Source organism: Equus caballus, chromosome 22 (assembly GCF_041296265.1).
Source record: "Equus caballus isolate H_3958 breed thoroughbred chromosome 22, TB-T2T, whole genome shotgun sequence".
NCBI lineage: Eukaryota > Metazoa > Chordata > Mammalia > Perissodactyla > Equidae > Equus > Equus caballus.
In genome coordinates this window covers 27,511,511-27,530,109 of record NC_091705.1, presented here as the reverse complement: position 1 = coordinate 27,530,109, position 18,599 = coordinate 27,511,511, and the positions used below count along the sequence as shown (strand labels likewise).

General features: G+C 41.6%; 1 protein-coding gene across 3 annotated transcripts in view; it reads right to left on the bottom strand.

Annotated features, from left to right (window-relative positions):
- PHF20 (PHD finger protein 20) overlaps positions 1–18,599 on the bottom strand; it is a 143,767-nt gene that overhangs the window by 89,425 nt on the left and 35,743 nt on the right. The window lies entirely within an intron of this gene.

The window sequence follows — 18,599 nt, the reverse complement described above, 5'->3', positions numbered from 1 at the left end:
TTGTTTATTTTTTTTAAAGATGAAAAAGAATATATATTCATGTATGTTTACATATCTGGAAAGATACACAGGAAACTAACAATGGTTACTTGTAGAAGTATGGTCAGTTCGGTAGATAGGCTCTTTCAATCTCCATTCCACCCTCTTTCTAGACTGAGAGAGCTGGGAAAACCAACAACTACATTTCCCTGTCTTCCACACAATTGGCAATCAAGGTGATGGAGATCTGGGGGTTTGGAGGCAACTGTGGTGGCCAGACCCAGCGCTCCAGTGCAGGGCCTCTCAACCTTTCATGTAATGCACATCATCAGGGGATCTTGTTAAAATGCAAATTCTGATTCAGTAGGTGGAGTCAGGGCATAAGAGCTTGAAATAAGCCCCCAGGTGATACTAATGTGCTGGTCTGCAGTAGCAAGGGTCTAACACCTAGTCACTGGCTTCCTGAGTATCAAGCAGCAATGGTGAGGGTGGCAGTGGCAGTAGTGACTTCCTAACCTCCAGACGATAGCTCCAGTGGTGAATGGATACTCTAAGAGCAGCCCCCTGAGTCCCACACCACCAACCCTTCCAACAACTTTGTAAGTACCCAATTCCTTGTGTTAAATCCTTTTGTCATTAAAGTACACAGAATAGTTTCTGTTTCCAGCATTTAAACCTGACTGATACAAAAGGGGAACTGGGCGGGGGAGGGGAGGAGTGGGAGAGAGACTTTTTGCAGCATACTTTTTTTTTTAAAGACTGGCACCTGAGCTAACAACTATTGCCAATCTTTTTTTTTTTTTTTCTGCTTTTTCTCCCCAAATCCCCCCAGTACACAGTTGTATATTCTAGTTGTGGGTCCTTCTAGTTGTGGCATGTGGGACACTGCCTCAGCGTGGCCCAACGAGTGGTGCCATGTCCGTGTCCAGGATCCGAACCAGTGAAACCCTGGGCCACTGAAGTGGAGCGCGCAAACGTAACCACTTGGCCACAGGGCTGGCCTCTGCAGCATACTTTTTAACACTTCTTTATTTTTCCACCACATAAATGTATCGCTCATTCCAAAAATAAATAGATGGTTAAAAATAAAGAAAAATAAATATCATATGCAATTGTTCTCTTAAATACACTTGTATTAATGAGATTGCTATTCTAGATTGAGAAAGTTTAGATTCTGCCTGTATTTTCTCCCTACAACATGGATTTGTACCATTTTTTTCCTTTCTTGTAACCAGCACTTAGTACCCTGCTGTCCTAATTAATATGTGCTTCTTAAACAAACAGGCCTCCTGCCTTGTGTCTCTATGCTGTGTCTTCTTCAACCCTATGCTAGTATCCTGTAAGGCAGTTTGCTTGGCATTAATCTATCACAGCAGGTTGCAGATACTGGGCATTCGATAAATGTTCAGCAAATGAATTCCACTCTCTCTCTTCTTCCCAAAGGTCACCTGTCCTGTCAATTCTTCAGTCCCAAGGCTCTCAGACTCCAGCTACCTATGCCAATTTCAGTCACTCTCCAACTTCAGGCCACCATCACTTCATATGAGTATTTCCCACACAGGACTGACACGGTATGCTCTTCAAAATTCCTAATGGTACTATGCATATATTAATTGTTCATAAAATATCAACAGAAGGAATAAACAGCCCTGAAACTAGTCTCCTTACTCCAATCCGACTGACAAACAGCTGCTATAAACACAAGACATCTTGACAGCAGACTGGCTAATTGTATAATCTGATGAACTGAGTAGTACAATTCTAGGAGACAGAGGATTCCCTAAACCTACTCCTCTCTGTAAAATGGGGAGAAGGACATGAATATCTCAATTATATTCCTCTTGCCCTCTCATTCATTCAGCCTACCAGAGACTAGTGAGCCTCCCTAAAATAACATGATCTGGGTTTCCTTAATGGTTTACTATCTATAGCAATAGTTTTCAAACACAGGTCTTTGGATCAACGCACAGAATTAATTTTTCACAGAACTAAATTTACAGAACTTTTCTTTATAAAAAAAATCATATTCTTTCTAACTTTTTGGTGCTTAAATATACTTTTTTTTTTTTTTTGAGGAAGATTAGCCCTGAGCTAACTGCTGCCAATCCTCCTCTTGTTGCTGAGGAAGGCTGGCCCTGAGCTAACATCCGTGCCCATCTTCCTCTACTTTATATGTGGGATGCCTACTACAGCATGGCTTGCCAAGTGGCACCATGTCTGCACCTGGGATCCGAACCACGAACCCCAGGCCACCAAAGCAAAACATGCGCACTTAACCGCTGCACCACTGGGCCAGCCCCTTAAACATACTTTTTAAGTTAAAACAATGTTAATTGTTTTCAATACCCTTACTAATATTATGCAGTCATTGAAAACAATGAGGCAGCTCTCTACGTACTGATTTTAAAAGATTTCTAAGAAAAGTAGAAAAAAACAAGATATAAAACGGTACTGGGTACTGAATGCACTATCCTTTCTTTGGGGGAGGGGAGACAGCCAACACATTCATCCCTGTTTTTAAATGCGTGGGCTATCTCTGGAAGGGTGATCAAGCAACTCGGTTTGCCTCTTGGGAGGGGAACTGGATAGTTAAGGAAGTGGAGAGGAAGTATGAGACTTATTTTATTCAATGTATATCCTTTTGTAAGTTTTGAATGTTGTACCATGAGCATGTATTAACTATAAAAAGTATATAATTAGATATTTATTTGAAATATATTTATTTGGCAAAATAAAAAGTTGGCAACCTCAGGACAAATCTCACACTCCTTTGAATCCGCACTGCTCAGTGTCTTCTGAAAGTCTGGGAAGTCTGGATCCACAGAATCAACTCCAAATTCCTAGGCTAGCAACTCCACTGCACACATTCAAAGTCTGTGGGACCTCTGGGCCCTCGGCTAGCCTAACTCTCCTTCCTTGCTCAAAAAACTTCACAGGGCACAGGCATCCCACTGTCTGCAGACTACACAAACCTCTCCAGGAGAATCAACAGTAACCAAGGGGTCAGCAGGGCTTCCTAAGTAGGAAGTGGTTCTCCCTACTGCTCTAAAGTGTGACAAGGATGCAAGTCACTCATGGAGGATGGGGAACCAAACTGCATTTCAGAGGAAAGGGAGACAGTTGAGATCTTACTTAGAGATCAACTCAGTAAGACTGGTGGATCACAACTGCTAGTTGCCTTAAGGACAGCTCAGCTTCATCAGTCAACAGAATTTTATTAAGTAACTTTGATCTGGCCAGTCAATTCCAGGTCTTGGAAGGGATTATGAGACATACGTGTTCTGGCCCCTACCCTTGAAAAGAACCAGACACATGAACCAATTAAGCTTTAAAACGATTAGGTGGAACCACATGAAACTGCTTTTTACCTACAAAAATACTAACGCTATCTGGTTCAATATAAATATTTGGACAACCATAAGGGGAGCTGGAGAAGACACAGGAAGGTTAACAAAAGAGATGTGAATTGAATCCATATAGACAGAAAAGAGAAGAGAAAATTTCCAGCTTCAACATGTAACAGCCACTGATGAGACTCTAGTTTCCAACTAACATTGCAGCTAGGAGTCACATTTCTAAGGGAAAATTAGCCAGAAAGGAACAGATATTGAACATCAAACTGACAACAAAAGTTAACTCTGGGGAGAAAGAAAGTCTCTTGCAAATGGCCAAGAGACTTTTGCTTGAAGTTTGAATTTTTACAAGGATTTAGTCACATAACACTTGTGAAAGAAATTTAAAGTTTTAAACAGCATTTAATGGGCAGATATCAACTAATAGCTTCATGGTTATTGGGTTTATATGCTGCTTGGCACATCCACAAAATAGAATATTATGTAACTGTAAGAAAAAAATGAGAACACACTCTATCAATTGATATAGAAAGATTTCCAAGACATATTAAGTTTAAAAGAGGCAAACTACACAATAGTGCATATCTTGTGATACCTTCTGTGTTACAAACGAGGAAAATAAGAACATATATTTATTTTCGCTTGCATTTAAATACAATAACACTGGTAGGATGGGCAGAAACTAAAAAAGCTGGTTATCTATAGGGGGTAGAAGAGGTACAGGATAAAGAAGTACAAACAGGGGCCAGCCCCATGGCCGAGTGGTTAAGTTTGCATGCTCCGCTGCCAGGGCCCAGGGTTTCGCTGGTATGGATCCTGGGCGCGGACATGGCACCGCTCGTCAGGCCACATTGAGGTGGCGTCCCACATGCCACAATTAGAAAGACCTGCAACTAAGATATACAACAATGTACAGGGGGTTTGGGGAGATAAAGCAGAAAAAAAAAAAAAAAGAAGAAGAAGATTGGCAACAGTTGTTACCTCAGGTGCCAATCTTTAAAAACAAATAAAAAATTTAAAAATTTTTAAAAAAAAGTAGAAGCAATCAATTTCACTGAATGCCTTGTTACAATGTTTTGATTTTTTGAACCTATTCAAAATCTATCCAATGGATTATCAATTAATTCCCTTGCATTTTTCAGGTAGATTATCAAATCATATTCAAATTATGATTATACTGTCTCACTTTCAATACTGACACCTGCCATTTATTTTTCTTGTGTTATCACATTGATTAGTGCTTCCAAGATGACGTTGAAAATTAGCAGAGATAGTCAGCATCCTTCTCTTTAATGAAAATGTCTCCAGTGTTTCATCGTTAAGCATGAAGTTTGTTAAAGTTTCTAATTAATGCATTTACTCACGTTCATAAAGTTTTCCTCTATAGTGACCTTATCAAGGATTCATCAAGAATAAATTTTGAGAATTTGCAGCCTTTGTCAAGATGATCATACAGCTTTTCTCTAGTATTCTATGAAAATAATGAAATAATAGATTTCCTAAGTTTAAGTTATCATTACCCCACTAATATAAGTCATATTTGGTTGCATGTATCATTCATTTTTTTTTTTTTTTTTGAGGAAGATTAGCCCTGAGCTAACTACTGCCAGTCCTCCTCTTTTTTGCTGAGGAAGCCTGACCCTGAACTAACGTCGTGCCCATCTTCCTCTACTTTATACGTGGGACGCCTACCACAGCATGGCGTGCCAAGCAGTGCCATGTCCGCACCCGGGATCCGAACCAGCAAATCCCGGGCTGCCGAGAAGTGGAACATGCAAACTTAACTGCTACGCCACCGGGCCGGCCCCGCATGTGTCATTCATCTAATAAGTGTCAGTTTGGTGTTCTAGTATTTTATTGACAAGTTTTGTGTCTCTTTTATAAGTAGGATTTGTTCAAGTTTCCTTGTATTATGCCCCTTCTGCCCAGTTTCAGTATTAGGCTATGCTAACTTTATACAAGGGACTAGAAAGCTTTATTTCATTTTCTATGAAACTGCCTACTCTGGGGCCTTTTCATAAGATAGATCTTTACCTACCTTTTCTTTTACTTCTATGGTTTCTATTTTAGTCAAGTTTTCTTTTTTTTTTAATTTGTTTTATTTATTTATTTATTTTTGAGGAAGATTAGCCCTGAGCTAACTACTGCCAATCAAAGAGGAGGAAGAGAGGCCCTGAGCTAACATCCATGCCCATCTTCCTCTACTTTATACATGGGACGCCTACCACAGCATGGTGTGCCAAGTGGTGCCATGTCCTCACCCAGGATCCGAACCGGCGAACCCCAGGCCACCGAGAAGCAGAACATGCAAACTAAACCGCTGCGCCACTGAGCCGGCCCCATGGTCAAGTTTTCTATTTCTTCTTGAGTTAATTTTGCCTAAACTAATAACAAAGTTGGAAATGATCATCAGATACGATATAAGTGTTCAAAATCAATAGTTTTCCTTTAAAGAAACGAGCTCAAGACCCCATAAAAACACTTCACAGTCAAGTCACAAACAGGATTTTTATATGGTGAATACAAACACTAGACTGCTAAGCACTTTATAAAGCAGAGACCATGCCCTATTGATTCCACTACTCAAAAAACATTCCTAACTTTGTATCTGAGACAAGCAAACTGCTAGGTCCTGGAGATACAAAGCTGATGAGCAAACATCAGGGCTTCTAGTGTGGCAAGAGCCCAAAGAGAAGTCTGGTAGCCTCCTTGAAATTCCCCACTCCTCTCCACAAGGAGAGACCAAAAACAGTCTTGATCTCTATCTATAGAGAAAGAGTAAAGGAGTACACCCCTAGAATTACCTGGCCTGCTATACCCCATAACCAGGACCAGACAGAAGAGAGGCATTGTGTCTTCATGGTTTGCCTGGACTGAAAAGACTCTTGCATGCTCTCCCCTAAACTCTGGTAAAGCACCCAAATGGACCCTTCTCTTTTTAAAGTACATTCCCTACCACTCACCTCCTAATGTCTTCCTTAGTGAGCCAAAACTACTTCCTCTGCTCACCTTGCTCAGTCAGCAACTCAGTGGGAGCCCACTTTAAACTTTTTCATCAGATGCTGGGGGGCTGGGAAAGCAGCTTTAGAGAAGACTCGGCAGTTGGGCTGAACTTTGAAAGATGAAGAGAGGGGTTTGCCAAATGTTTTAATTTCCTCCAGTATGTTCTGCATATATTAGGCATTCAATAAATGTTCATCAAATGTACTTTTTAAAAAGAATTGATTATGGGGGCACCCCCGTGGCTGAGTGGTTAAGTTCGCGTGCTCCGCTTTGGTGGCCCAGGGTTTCGCCGGTTCGAATCCTGGGCAGAGACATGGCACTGCTCATCAAGGCATGCTGAGACAGCATCCCACGTACCAAAACTGGAAGGACCACAACTGAAAATACACAACTATGTACTAGGGAGCTTTGGGGAGAAAAAGGAAAAATAAAGTCTTTAAAAAAAAAAAAGAATTGATTATGAATACCTAGAGCCACGAAACAGCAATAGGAACATATACACAAACCAAGGTGAATCATCAAAATAAACCAATGATATGCATGTTGTAGATGTCAAAAAGACAAACAGATCCCAGCACAAAAATTGTCAAATTGGAGGGGATATATGCACGTGTTCTGTGGTCACCATGGCAAAATTTAATTAGCCACAAAATAGCTTTCTTCCAAAGGCCAAAAAGTATAAAAAACTCATATTTATCCAAAATTCAACTTAGAAAGGCCAGATAATCCAAACTTCATAGTAAACTAGGTTACTATGGTAGCCTTATTTTAAGCAAGTGATCTAACTGGTCACTAAGCCAAACAGGAAGACAGAAGATTTTTTTTTTTTTAAAGATTTTATTTTTTTCCTTTTTCTCCCCAAAGCCCCCCGGTACATGGTTGTATATTCTTCGTTGTGGGTCCTTCTAGTTGTGGCATGTGGGACGCTGCCTCAGCGTGGTTTGATGAGCAGTGCCATGTCCACGCCCAGGATTCGAACCAACGAAGAAACACTGGGCCGCCTGCAGTGGAGCGCGCTAACTTAACCACTCGGCCACAGGGCCAGCCCCAACACAGAAGATTAATGTAGCCAATCAAACGTAAAGGGAAGGGCCCACGCCGTGGCCAAGTGGTTAAGTTCGTACTCTCTGTTTCAGCAGGCCAAGGTTTCACCGGTTTGGATCCTGGGCGCAGCCCTAGCATATAGCTCATCAAGCCATGCTGAGGCAGCAGCCCACATAGCAGAACTAAAGGGACCTACAACTGGAATATGCAACTATGTACTGGGGCTTTGGGGTGGAGAAGAAGAAAAAAAAGATTAGCAACAGTTGTTAGCTCAGGTACCAATCTTTAAAAAGATAAAAAATTTTAAAGATATTAAAAAATAAAGGGACAAGGAGAATGGACAAAAATTAGAGGAAGAGAAATTCATCAATTCCACAGACATTTTCTGAGTACCTACTTTGGGCCAGGAAGTGTACTGGGGTTGGGAAACACAGAGCCAAATCCATGAAGATGTGTGATCACAGAAGTTGGCAGAAGAAGACAAACTCTATGTTACAAGACATATTTCCTCAGACATAACACAAGCCTTCCCATACCCGGTCTGCTCCCTTTACCTAGAACACCTCCCCCTGCGCACTCTTCCCAGGGAACACCTCACCCTCCTAGAGCCTCAGAATGCCTGCTACACTGTCTCAAGGAGCCCCCATCTCCTTCCACTCTGTGTCAGTTTCCCGCTTGCTTCCTTCATAGTGTTTACTCCAATCTGTGATTATTTCATTTGTTTCTCCATTTACTTGGTTATGGTCTGCTTCCATAGGTGACTACAGATACCCCTAAAGGCATCTGTTTCTTATTCACTGCAGTATCCTCAGAGGGAATAAAGCTGTGCCTACACACACAAATAATTGTAATAAAGTATCACAGGTGCAACAACAGAAGACTAGTTAAGGTATAGAAGGGTACAGAGGAGCAAATAGCTAGTTCTAGGGTTGGAGGGGTGGCAGTGAGGAAGAAGGAGGGGCCAAGACAACTCTAATGAAAAGGAGACATTTGATCTCAATTATGAACGATGAATAGGTATTTTCCAGGCGATCAAGGAGGAACTGAGACTGGAGAGTGTTTCTGGGAGATGGTACAATCTGAGTAAATCAGCATAGGTAGAGAGGGCAACGAAGTGCAGGAAACTGAAGGTGAGAAAGGAAACAACTCTGTAGACAGTGGTGCAGGAATCTTACGGATTCCAAACCTATTATATAGATGGACAGTCAGGCCCTAAATGAGTGTTTCCCCATAGCAGTCCATGGACCACTTGGTGTTAAACACAGAGTTGGTGGTCCACAAGGTATCCATGAGGAATGTTTTATTGTACTTATCCATAATCTGGACCACCTTATCAGAGCTTCCCAGCTGAGGTGCCACAAACAGATTACAAGTGAACAGTGACATGAAAAACATTGAGACCCACTGATCAACATGACCACCATAAAACCAAGTACTGCTTAAGAATTTTAGGATGTGTTTGCAATTAACCTGACATTACATGATCACTCTCAAAAGGCAATTGTAGTGGCTTTAAACTATGTCTGCAAATTTGACACTTCTTCCTTCAAAAGGAGGAGCCTAATTATCCTCCCCTTGCATGTGGCCTCATTTCTAACAAATAGAATTTGGTGGAAGCAATAGTGTGGGACTTCAAGGATGGGTTATAAAAAGCATTGCTGCAATTCCACTTCTGCATATACATCCAAAAGAACTGAAAGCAGGGACTCGAACAGATATCTCTTCACCCATGTTCATAACAGGATTATCCACAATAGCCAAAAAGTGGAAGCAACCCAAGTGTCCGTTCACAGATGAATTATGATATATCCATACAACGGAATATTACTCAGCATTAAAAAGGCATCTATGCTACAACATAGATGAACCCTGAAAACACACTAAGTGAAGTAAGTCAGTCACAAAAGGACAAATACTGCATGATTCCAGTCACATGAGACATCTAGAGTAGTCAAATTCACAGAGACAGACAGTAGGTGGTGGTTACCAGGTGCCAGGAGGAAGAATGGGGAGTCACTGTTTAATGAGCACAGAGCTTCAGTTTAGGAAGACGAAAAAGTTCTAGGGATGGATGGTCATCATGGTTGCACAACAACCTGAATGTCCTTAATGTCATTGAACTGTACACTGAAAAACGGTTAAAATGGCCAACTTTATGTTACATAATTTTAACACACACTCACACACATATACACAGCACTGCTGCTTTGTGGATTCTCGTTCTAGGGGAAGCCAGGTACTATGTCATGAGAACATTCTAGATGCTCTATGGAAAGGTCCACGTGGCAAGGAACTAAGGTCTCCTGCCAGCAACCAGCAAGAACTTGCCAGCAGCATGCAGGAACCACCTTGGGCTACAGCCTCATAAGACCTCGAGCCAGAACCCTCCTGTAAAGCTGCTCCTGAATTCCTGACCCACAGACACTGAATAATAAATGTTTAGTCTTGTTTTAGGCCACTAAATTTTGAGAAAATTTGTTACACAGCAATAAATAACACAGTAGCATTTTGCTCCAATGCTACTAAAAGTGGGATCCATAGATGGTATAGAGGTTGAAGGCCAGTCTTCATCTTTTCGAGTTTGAGAAACGCTGCTCTAAGCTACCAGATAAGCCATCCTACCCTAGGGCTCCGCCAAGGAAAGGAGAGAACTGTGGGACAGCAAAGTTCACACCAAACGAGAATGAATAACCCCATGTGCATGTCCAGAAAGAGAGAACACTCCAGGTCTAACACAGTGATACAATGTCGCCTTGTCCATAGTATAATGACCTCAAGTCCCAGGAAGGCTTGCTGCTCAGAGTCTTGGTTGCTTCTGAGTAAAGTTAAGCTGCCCAACACCACACACTGTGCACACGCTTAAATTAGAGCAGCCAGACAGTGCTTGGCATAAACCTGTTTGTTCCCCCCGCACACACACCAGAAATATGAACTGAAGAAATGTTGCAGACAAAAAAAGAGGAACCAGAAAGGATAACAACTTCCATCTTATTTCCCACTCCAATTGGTCAGCGTTCACTTACATGGTTATTAATAACCAATGTGTCTAGCTCACTCTAGGTGTTATAAACTGCCTTTATATAAGTCATCTCAATGGATTTTTACCACAATCTCATGAGGACTTAAGGAGTTATCATCATCGCACACATTTTATATTTGTGGAAATGCAGGCTCAAAGAGAGTAACTAAAGAGGTGTAACCAAGATCAGTATCCAAATCTGACTCTAAGCCCAGTGAAGAGCCTTCTGCTCTTAATTTGACTTTACATGTAAATATCCTTGTATTAACTCACATCCACAGAGGTGTCTTCTGTCTTAGCCACCTAATAAGTCCTCCTGGTGGCTAGCCCAGAATTTGCCTAAACCTTCCCCCCGGGGTTGGGCATTCACGCTGCTTCCAGAATCTTCCCTATATAAACAGCCTTTCTGCAAACATATAGCACTCATTTACTTCAAGAATCATAGCGTGCCTCTATTCCTGGCTCAGGGCACACACCCAAAGCAAGACTTCTATGCACAAAAGTAACATTCTAAGCCATCCCCAGCCTTTGCTGGAGAGAGGATGGGGATGCAAGTTGTATTTAATGAAAAACAAAGGGCTGACTATTAAGCTGTAGAAAAACTGTGTTTTGGATGCCTTAACTCTTTCCCTACCCCTTCAGCATTTCCACTAATCAACATCTGAGACGTCTAACTTGTATTCATCTTTCTCTCAATCCCAATCTTTTTTCACCAGTAACAATTCAACAGTTATGTCCAGACGATCCATATACCCTCCATCAGTACTCGCAAACGTAGTGATACAGAGACACTCAGTCAATATTTGGTGACTGAGTGAACACCACCACTTTTTTGTTCCTAAGAGGAATCTGACCATGTCTCTATCCTGCCTAAAATTTCCCTTTTTAGCCTACTCTCCCACTACTCCTGATCTGTTCTCTCTCCAGATTCTCAGAACACACCATGTTCTTTGAGCTCTGAATATTTTGCTCACGTTGTTCCTTCTGCCTGCTCTCACCCTCACTTTCATCCTGGAAATCTTAGACTTTAATCACACTTCCTTGCAGATACTTTCAACTCTCTGCCTTCATCATATCTGCCTGGGTAAACTCCAACCCTAAGTAAATCTGATTCTCCACATTCTCCACTCCTGCACTTCAGCAGCTGGAATGTACTCGACATGCTGATGGGTCACACTTTAACATAAATCGTGGTTTCCTTAGGGGTAGAGGAGGCTGTGTGACTGGGTGAGGGGAAAAGGCCTTTTGAGGTTCCTACAACGTCTACATCTTGATCTGGGTGGTGATTACACAGGTACATCAATGCTTTTATAAAAGTTCATCAAAGCCACACACTTAAGACTTGTGCACTCTAACATAAATTATACTTCAATAAAAAAGGTTTTTTTAAATAAAATTTAAAAAAGAGTAGCATCTTTGCTCTTTTCTTAATTCAATGTCTTACAACTGTAAACTGCCATGAAAATTAATATCAAAAAAGTTTTTTTAAAAATCCAGGGCCTACTAACTGGCTGCTAAGTGGTAGGTCTAGACTGAGGAGGAGGCAGAGTCCAGATAGATGCAGGAGACCAGTTAGGTGGCTACTGCTGGGGCCCAGAAGATCCATGATAGGGGCTTGGGCCAAGGCAGTAGGGTGAAGATGGCAGCTAGTGTCAAAGTCAGAATAGATTCTGCAACTGGACCTGACAGGATTAGCTGATAAATTAGATGATGTAGTGGAAGGGAGAAGTCCAGGAGGCACCAAGGGGGCTCTCAAGGTTCTGACCTATTGAGTCCTGTGACATTTGAATTTTTATTTTTTTTAAGATTTTTTTTTTCCTTTTTCTCCCCAAAGCCCCCCGGTACATAGTTGCGTATTTTTAGCTGTGGGTCCTTCTAGTTGTGGCATGTGGGACGCTGCCTCAGCATGGCTTGATGAGCGGTGCCATGTCCATACCCAAGATTCGAACTGGCAAAATCCTGGGCTGCCAAAGTGGAGCGTGTGAACTTAACCTCTCGGTCACAGGGCCAGCCCCAAGAATTTTTGTTCCTTTAAAACAAATATAGATCACAATTGTAATGAGAAAAAAAAATACGGATATTATCTTTTCCTTAAAATATAATAATAATAATCCAGAGCCTAGAAGCAATGACCCCTTAGTAGCAAGGAACACACCTAGCATCTAGCTCTTGGTGTCTAATACCATTTCCTAATAAAAGGAACCAATGGCTGATTCTAGGACAGGGGCAGGAAATACACAAAATGAGCCTAGAATACTTTGTAGTGTCAGAAATAAGGAAATATTAAACACACACACACACACGATGATGATGGGAGTATGTCAAAAGGACACAAGAGTCAACTGAAAGAGTTCCCAATGGAACAACAGGAGCAACAAAATAAAGTAGTATTGGATTATAACCCAAAGTCTAAAATAAATATCTGAATGCATACTAATATAAATAAAAGATCATCAAAAACAAGGAAAATCTAGAAACTGACACAGCCAAAAGCAGCCTAAGGAGACATGACTACTAAATGTAATGTTGGATCTTGGATCCTGGAAGAGAAAAAGGATATTAGGGGAAACTAAGGAAATATGAATAAAGCATAGACTCTAGTTAATAATAATATACCAATATTGGTTCATTAATTGTAACAAATGTACCTTACATTTCTATCTTACTAATGTATGATGTTAACAGTAGGGGACACAGAGTATGTCATTTATGGGAACTCTCTAGATTATCTTTGGAATTTTTCTGTATATCTAAAACTCTTCTAAAATAAAAAGCTTAGTGAAAAAAAACTCTATGACCACCAATTTCCAGTGAGACCTGAATGGCATTTGATGGCACCAGCAATCCTACCATATTTCGCATGTCCAATCTCTCTTCACTCTCCTAAGTGATATTTCATACCTTACATTCATACCTTAGCTTAAACCCAAGCCCCCCTCCTCCTGATCCTCAGTCTCAGCTAAGGATTCTACTTCTTATTTCACTTAAAAAAATAAAATCATTGGGGCTGGCCCAGTGGCGCAGCAGTTAAATGCGCATGTTCCACTTCGGCAGCCCGGGGTTCGCCAGTTCAGATCCTGGGTGCGGACATGGCACCACTTGGCACACCGTGCTGTGGTAGGCATCCCACATATAAAGTAGAGGAAGATGGGCATGGATGTTAGCTCAGGGCCAGTCTTCCTCAGCAAAAAGAGGAGGATTGGCAGCAGTTAGCTCAGGGCTAATTTTCCTCAAAAAAAAACAAAAAATAAAAAAATAAAATCAATCAAAAAAAGAATTCCCAAAGGCTGGCCCAGTGGCATTAGCAGTTAAGTTCGTGCGTTCTGCTTTGGCAGCCTGGGGTTCACCAGTTCAGATCCCAAGCACAGACCTAGGCACCACTTATCAAGCCATGCTGTGGCAGGCATTCCACATATAAAATAGAGGAAGATGGGCACAGATGTTGGCTCAGGACCAATCTTCCTCAGCAAAAAGAGGACTGGCTGCGGATGTTAGCTCAGGGCTAATCCTCCTCCCAAAAAAAAAAAAAAAGAACTCCCATTACTGGTAGGAATGTAAAATGGTATAGCTGCTGTGGAAGAGAGTATGGCAGTTGCTCAAAGGTTTATTAAACAGGTTAATTACCACATGACCCAGTAATTCCACTCTTAGGTATATACACAAGAGATAGGAAAACATATGTCTACAGACAAACTTGTACACAATGTTCATGGCAGCATTATTCATAATAGCCAAAAAGTGAAAACAATACAAACAGTCATCTACTGATGAATGGATAAACAGAATATGGTATATCCTCCCAATGGAATATCACTTATCCATAAAAAAGAATGTTGATGCTGATATACGCTATAACACAGATAAGTCTTGAAAGTAACGGGTTAAGAGAAAAAAGCTAGTCACACAGGAACAACTATTGTATGGTTTTGTTTTCTTTTGTTTGAGGAAGATTAGCGCTGAGCTAACTACTGCCAATCCTCGTCTTTTTGCTGAGGAAGACTGGCCCTGAGCTAACATCTGTGCCCATCTTCCTCCACTTTATACGTGGGATACCTACCACAGCATGGCTTTTGCCAAGCGGTGCCATGTCCGCACCTGGGATCCAAAGTGGCGAACCCTGGGCTGCTGAGAAGCGGAACATGCAAAGTTAACCACTGCGCCACCGGGCCAGCCCCATATTGTATGATTCTGTTTCTATGAAATGTCCAGAATAGGCAAATCTACAGAGACAAAGTAGATTAACAATTGCCTAGGGCTGAGAGGACTGAGGGGAAAAGGGGAGTGACTGCCAACGTATATGGAGTTTCTTTTGGGGATGATGGAAATGTTCTGGAATTGGACAGTGGTGATGGTTGTGCAATTTTCTGAATATACTAAAATTCATTTATTTGTATGCTTTAAAAGAGTGAATTTCATGGTATGTAAATTATATCTCCATTTAAAAAACAATAACAAAAAAGGAAGGAAAAAGAAAGAATACCACCAAGTGCTGGCAAAAATACAGAGCAACTGGGGGTTGGCCTGGTGGCGCAGTGGTTAAGTGCACACATTCTGCTTCAGCGGCCCAGTTCGGATCCTGGGTGCAGACATGGCACCACTTGTCAAGCCATGCTGTGATAGTCGTCCCACGTATATAGTAGAGGAAGATGGGCATGGATGTTAGCTCAGGGCCAGTCTTTCTCAGCAAAAAGAGGAGGATTGGCAGCAGTCAGCTCAGGACTAATCTTTCTCAAAAAAAAAAAAAAAAAAAATACAGAGCAACTGGAACTCTTATTCATTGCTGGTGAAAATGTAAAACAGACTAGCCACACTGGAAAACACTTTGGCAGTTTCTCAAAAAGTTAAACTTACAATGAACATACGACCCAGCAATCATACTCCTTGGTATTTACCCAAGAGAAATGAAAATTTGTATTCTCACAAAACCTATATGCAAATGTTTATTCATATTTACCAAAAACTGGAAACAATTCATGTCTTCAAACAGGTACATGGATAAGCTGTGGTACATCCATACAATGGAATTCCACTCAGCAATAAACTACTGATTCATGCAAAAACATGGATGAATCTCAAATGCATTATGATAAGTGAAAGAAGCCAAACTCAAATGTCTATATACTGTATGATTCCATTTATATGATATTCTGGGAAATGTAAAACTGTATGGACAGAGGACAGATCGGTGGGTGACAAGGGCTGGAGATGGAAAGAGGGGTTGACCACAAAGGGACACAAGGAAACTTCGTGGAGTGACAAAAGTGCTCTACATTTTCATGGCAGTAGTGCTTAAATGACTGTATGAGTTAGGCGTGCCTCAGAGAGCTGTACTCTGAAAAGAATGAATTTTATGCCTCAATTTAAAAAACAAGAGAGGTGGGGGCCGGCCTGGTGGTGCAGCAGTTAAGTTCGCACATTCCGCTTCAGCGGCCTGGGGTTCACCAGGTCGGATCCCGGGTGCGGACATGGAACCACTTGGCAAAAAGCCATGCTGTGCGTAGGCATCCCACATAGAAAGTAGAGGAAGATGGGCACGGATGTTAGCTCAGGGCCAGTCTTCCTCAGCAAAAAGAGGAGGATTGGTAATAGTTAGCTCAGGGTTAATCTTCCTCAAAAAAAAGAAAATAACAGAGGGGGCTGGCCTCGTGGCCGAGTGGTTAAGTTCGCATGCTCCGCTTCCACAGCGCGGGGTTTCGCTGGTTCGGATCCTGGGCGCAGACATGGTACCACTCATCAAGCCACGCTGAGGTAGCGTCCCACACAGCACAACCAGAGGCAGTCACAACTAGAATATACAACTACATACTGGGGGACTTTGGGGAGAAGAATGGAAAAAAAAAAGAAGAAAAGACTGGCAACAGTTGTTAGCTCAGGTGTGAATCTTTTAAAAAAAAAAAAAACAGAAAACACATGCTCCCATCACCAACTCTACCAGCTGACCTTCATCTGTACCTGTATACTCTGTCTCCCCCTTCCCCTTACAACAAATGAACATCTGCTCCTATCAATGACCAATCCCTCCACTTGTACACCACATCAGTCTCGCCCCTCCCATCTTCCTTGAACACATGATAATCAGGCTTTTGTCTCCACCACTCCATTAAAACAACTCATCAAGGTCATCTATAACCTTCATGTGACCAAATCAACTGTCACTCAATCCTCACCTTACTTGACCCACCAGCATCACTAGACTGAGGTGATTACTCCTTACTTTTTGCACTTGGCCTCTGGACACCCTCCTCATGGACTTCCCCCTGCCTTAATAGTCACTCCTTCTCAGTCTCTTGCTGTCTCGCCTTTACCTGCTAACATCTAGACACTTGAAGGCTTCAAGGACTTACTCCTCCCTCTTTATCTATACTGACTCTCTAGGTCAGCACTGTCCAATAGGACCTTCTTGACGGAAACTTCCTATTTCTCTGCTCTCCAATATGGTAGCCACTAGCCGTACGTGGCTACTGAGCACTGGAAATGTAGCTAGTGTGACTGAGGTACTGAATTTTTTATTTTATTTAAGCAGCCACATGTGGCTAGTGGCTACTTTTTTGGACAGTGTAACACTAAATGAACCCATCCAGTCTTACAGCCTTCAACCCCATATACTTGCAAAAGACACATCTGATAAAGAATTGTTATCCAAAACATATAAGAACTGTTAAAACTCAGTAAGAAAATGAACAACCAATTAAAAAACAGGCAAAAGACCTAACAGACACCTCACCAAAGAAAATATACAGATGGTAAATAAGCATATGAAAAAATGTTCAACATCATATTTCATTAGGGAATTGCAAATTAAAACAACAATGAGATACCACTACACACCTATTAGAATAGCCGAAATCCAAAACACTGACAACAACAAATGCTGGTGAGGATGTGGAGCAACAGGAACTCTCTCATTCATTGCTGGTGGAAATGCAAAATGGTACAGCCACTTTGGAAGACAGTATGGCGGTTTCTTACAAAGCTAACATCCCCTTACCATACAATCCAGCAATCAATAGTGCTCTTTAGTATTTAAGGAAATGAGGCGAAAACTTACGTCCACACAAAAACCTACACATGCTGTTTATAACAGTTTTATTCATAATTGTCGAAACTTGGAAGCAACCAAGATGTCCTTTAGTAGGTGAATGGACAAAGTGTGGTACATCCACACAATGGAGTATTATTTAGCACTAAAAAGAAAAGAGCTATTAAGCCATGAAAAGACATGAAGGAACTTTAAATGCGTGCATATTACTAAATGGAAGAAGCCAATCTAAAAAGGCTACATACTGTGTGTATGTCCAACTATAAGACATTATGGAAAAGGCAAAACTACAGAGACAGTAAAAAGATTAGTGGTTGCCAGGGTTTAGAGAAGAGGAAGGGATGAACAGGCGAAGCACAGAGGACTTTTAGGATGGTGAAACTACTCTGTATGATATTATAATAGTGGATATACATCATTATACATTTGTCAAAACCCATAAAACGTAAAACACCAAAAGTAGCCCCCATGTAAACTATGGAGTGATAATGATGTGTCAACATAGGTTTATCAATTATAACAAGCGTACCACTCTGATGCAGGATACCGATGGTGGAGGAGGCTATGTGCATGTGTGGGGTTAGAGTTTACATAGGAACTCTGTACTTTCTGCTCAATTTTACTGTGAACCTAAAACTGCTCTAAAAAATAAAGTCTTTCTTTTTTAATCCCATAGACTCCCAGCCAACTCCCAAATTTCTATATCTAACCCAGAGCTCACACCTGCACACTTGACTCAGTTATTCAACAATCAGCTCAACATCTACCCTTGGTCGTCTCAAAGGAGCCCCATACTTAACATGTTCAAAACCAAACTGTTGATCTTCCCCATTTCAGCAAATAGCAACTCTACTAGTAGCTAGACCAAAAGCCCTTGGAGTCATCTTTCATTCTTCTGTCCCTCACAACATCATCAGCAAATCTGTTAGCTGTACCTTCAAAAATACCCAGACTCTGGGGCTGGCCCTGTGGCCCAATGGTTAAGTTCGTGCGCTCCGCTGCAGGCGGCCCAGTGTTTCATTGGTTCGAATCCTGGGTGTGGACATGGCACTGCTCATCAAACCACGCTGAGGCGGCGTCCCACATGCCACAACTAGAAGGACCCACAATGAAGAATATACAACTATGTACTGAGGAGCTTTGGGGAGAAAAAGGAAAAAAA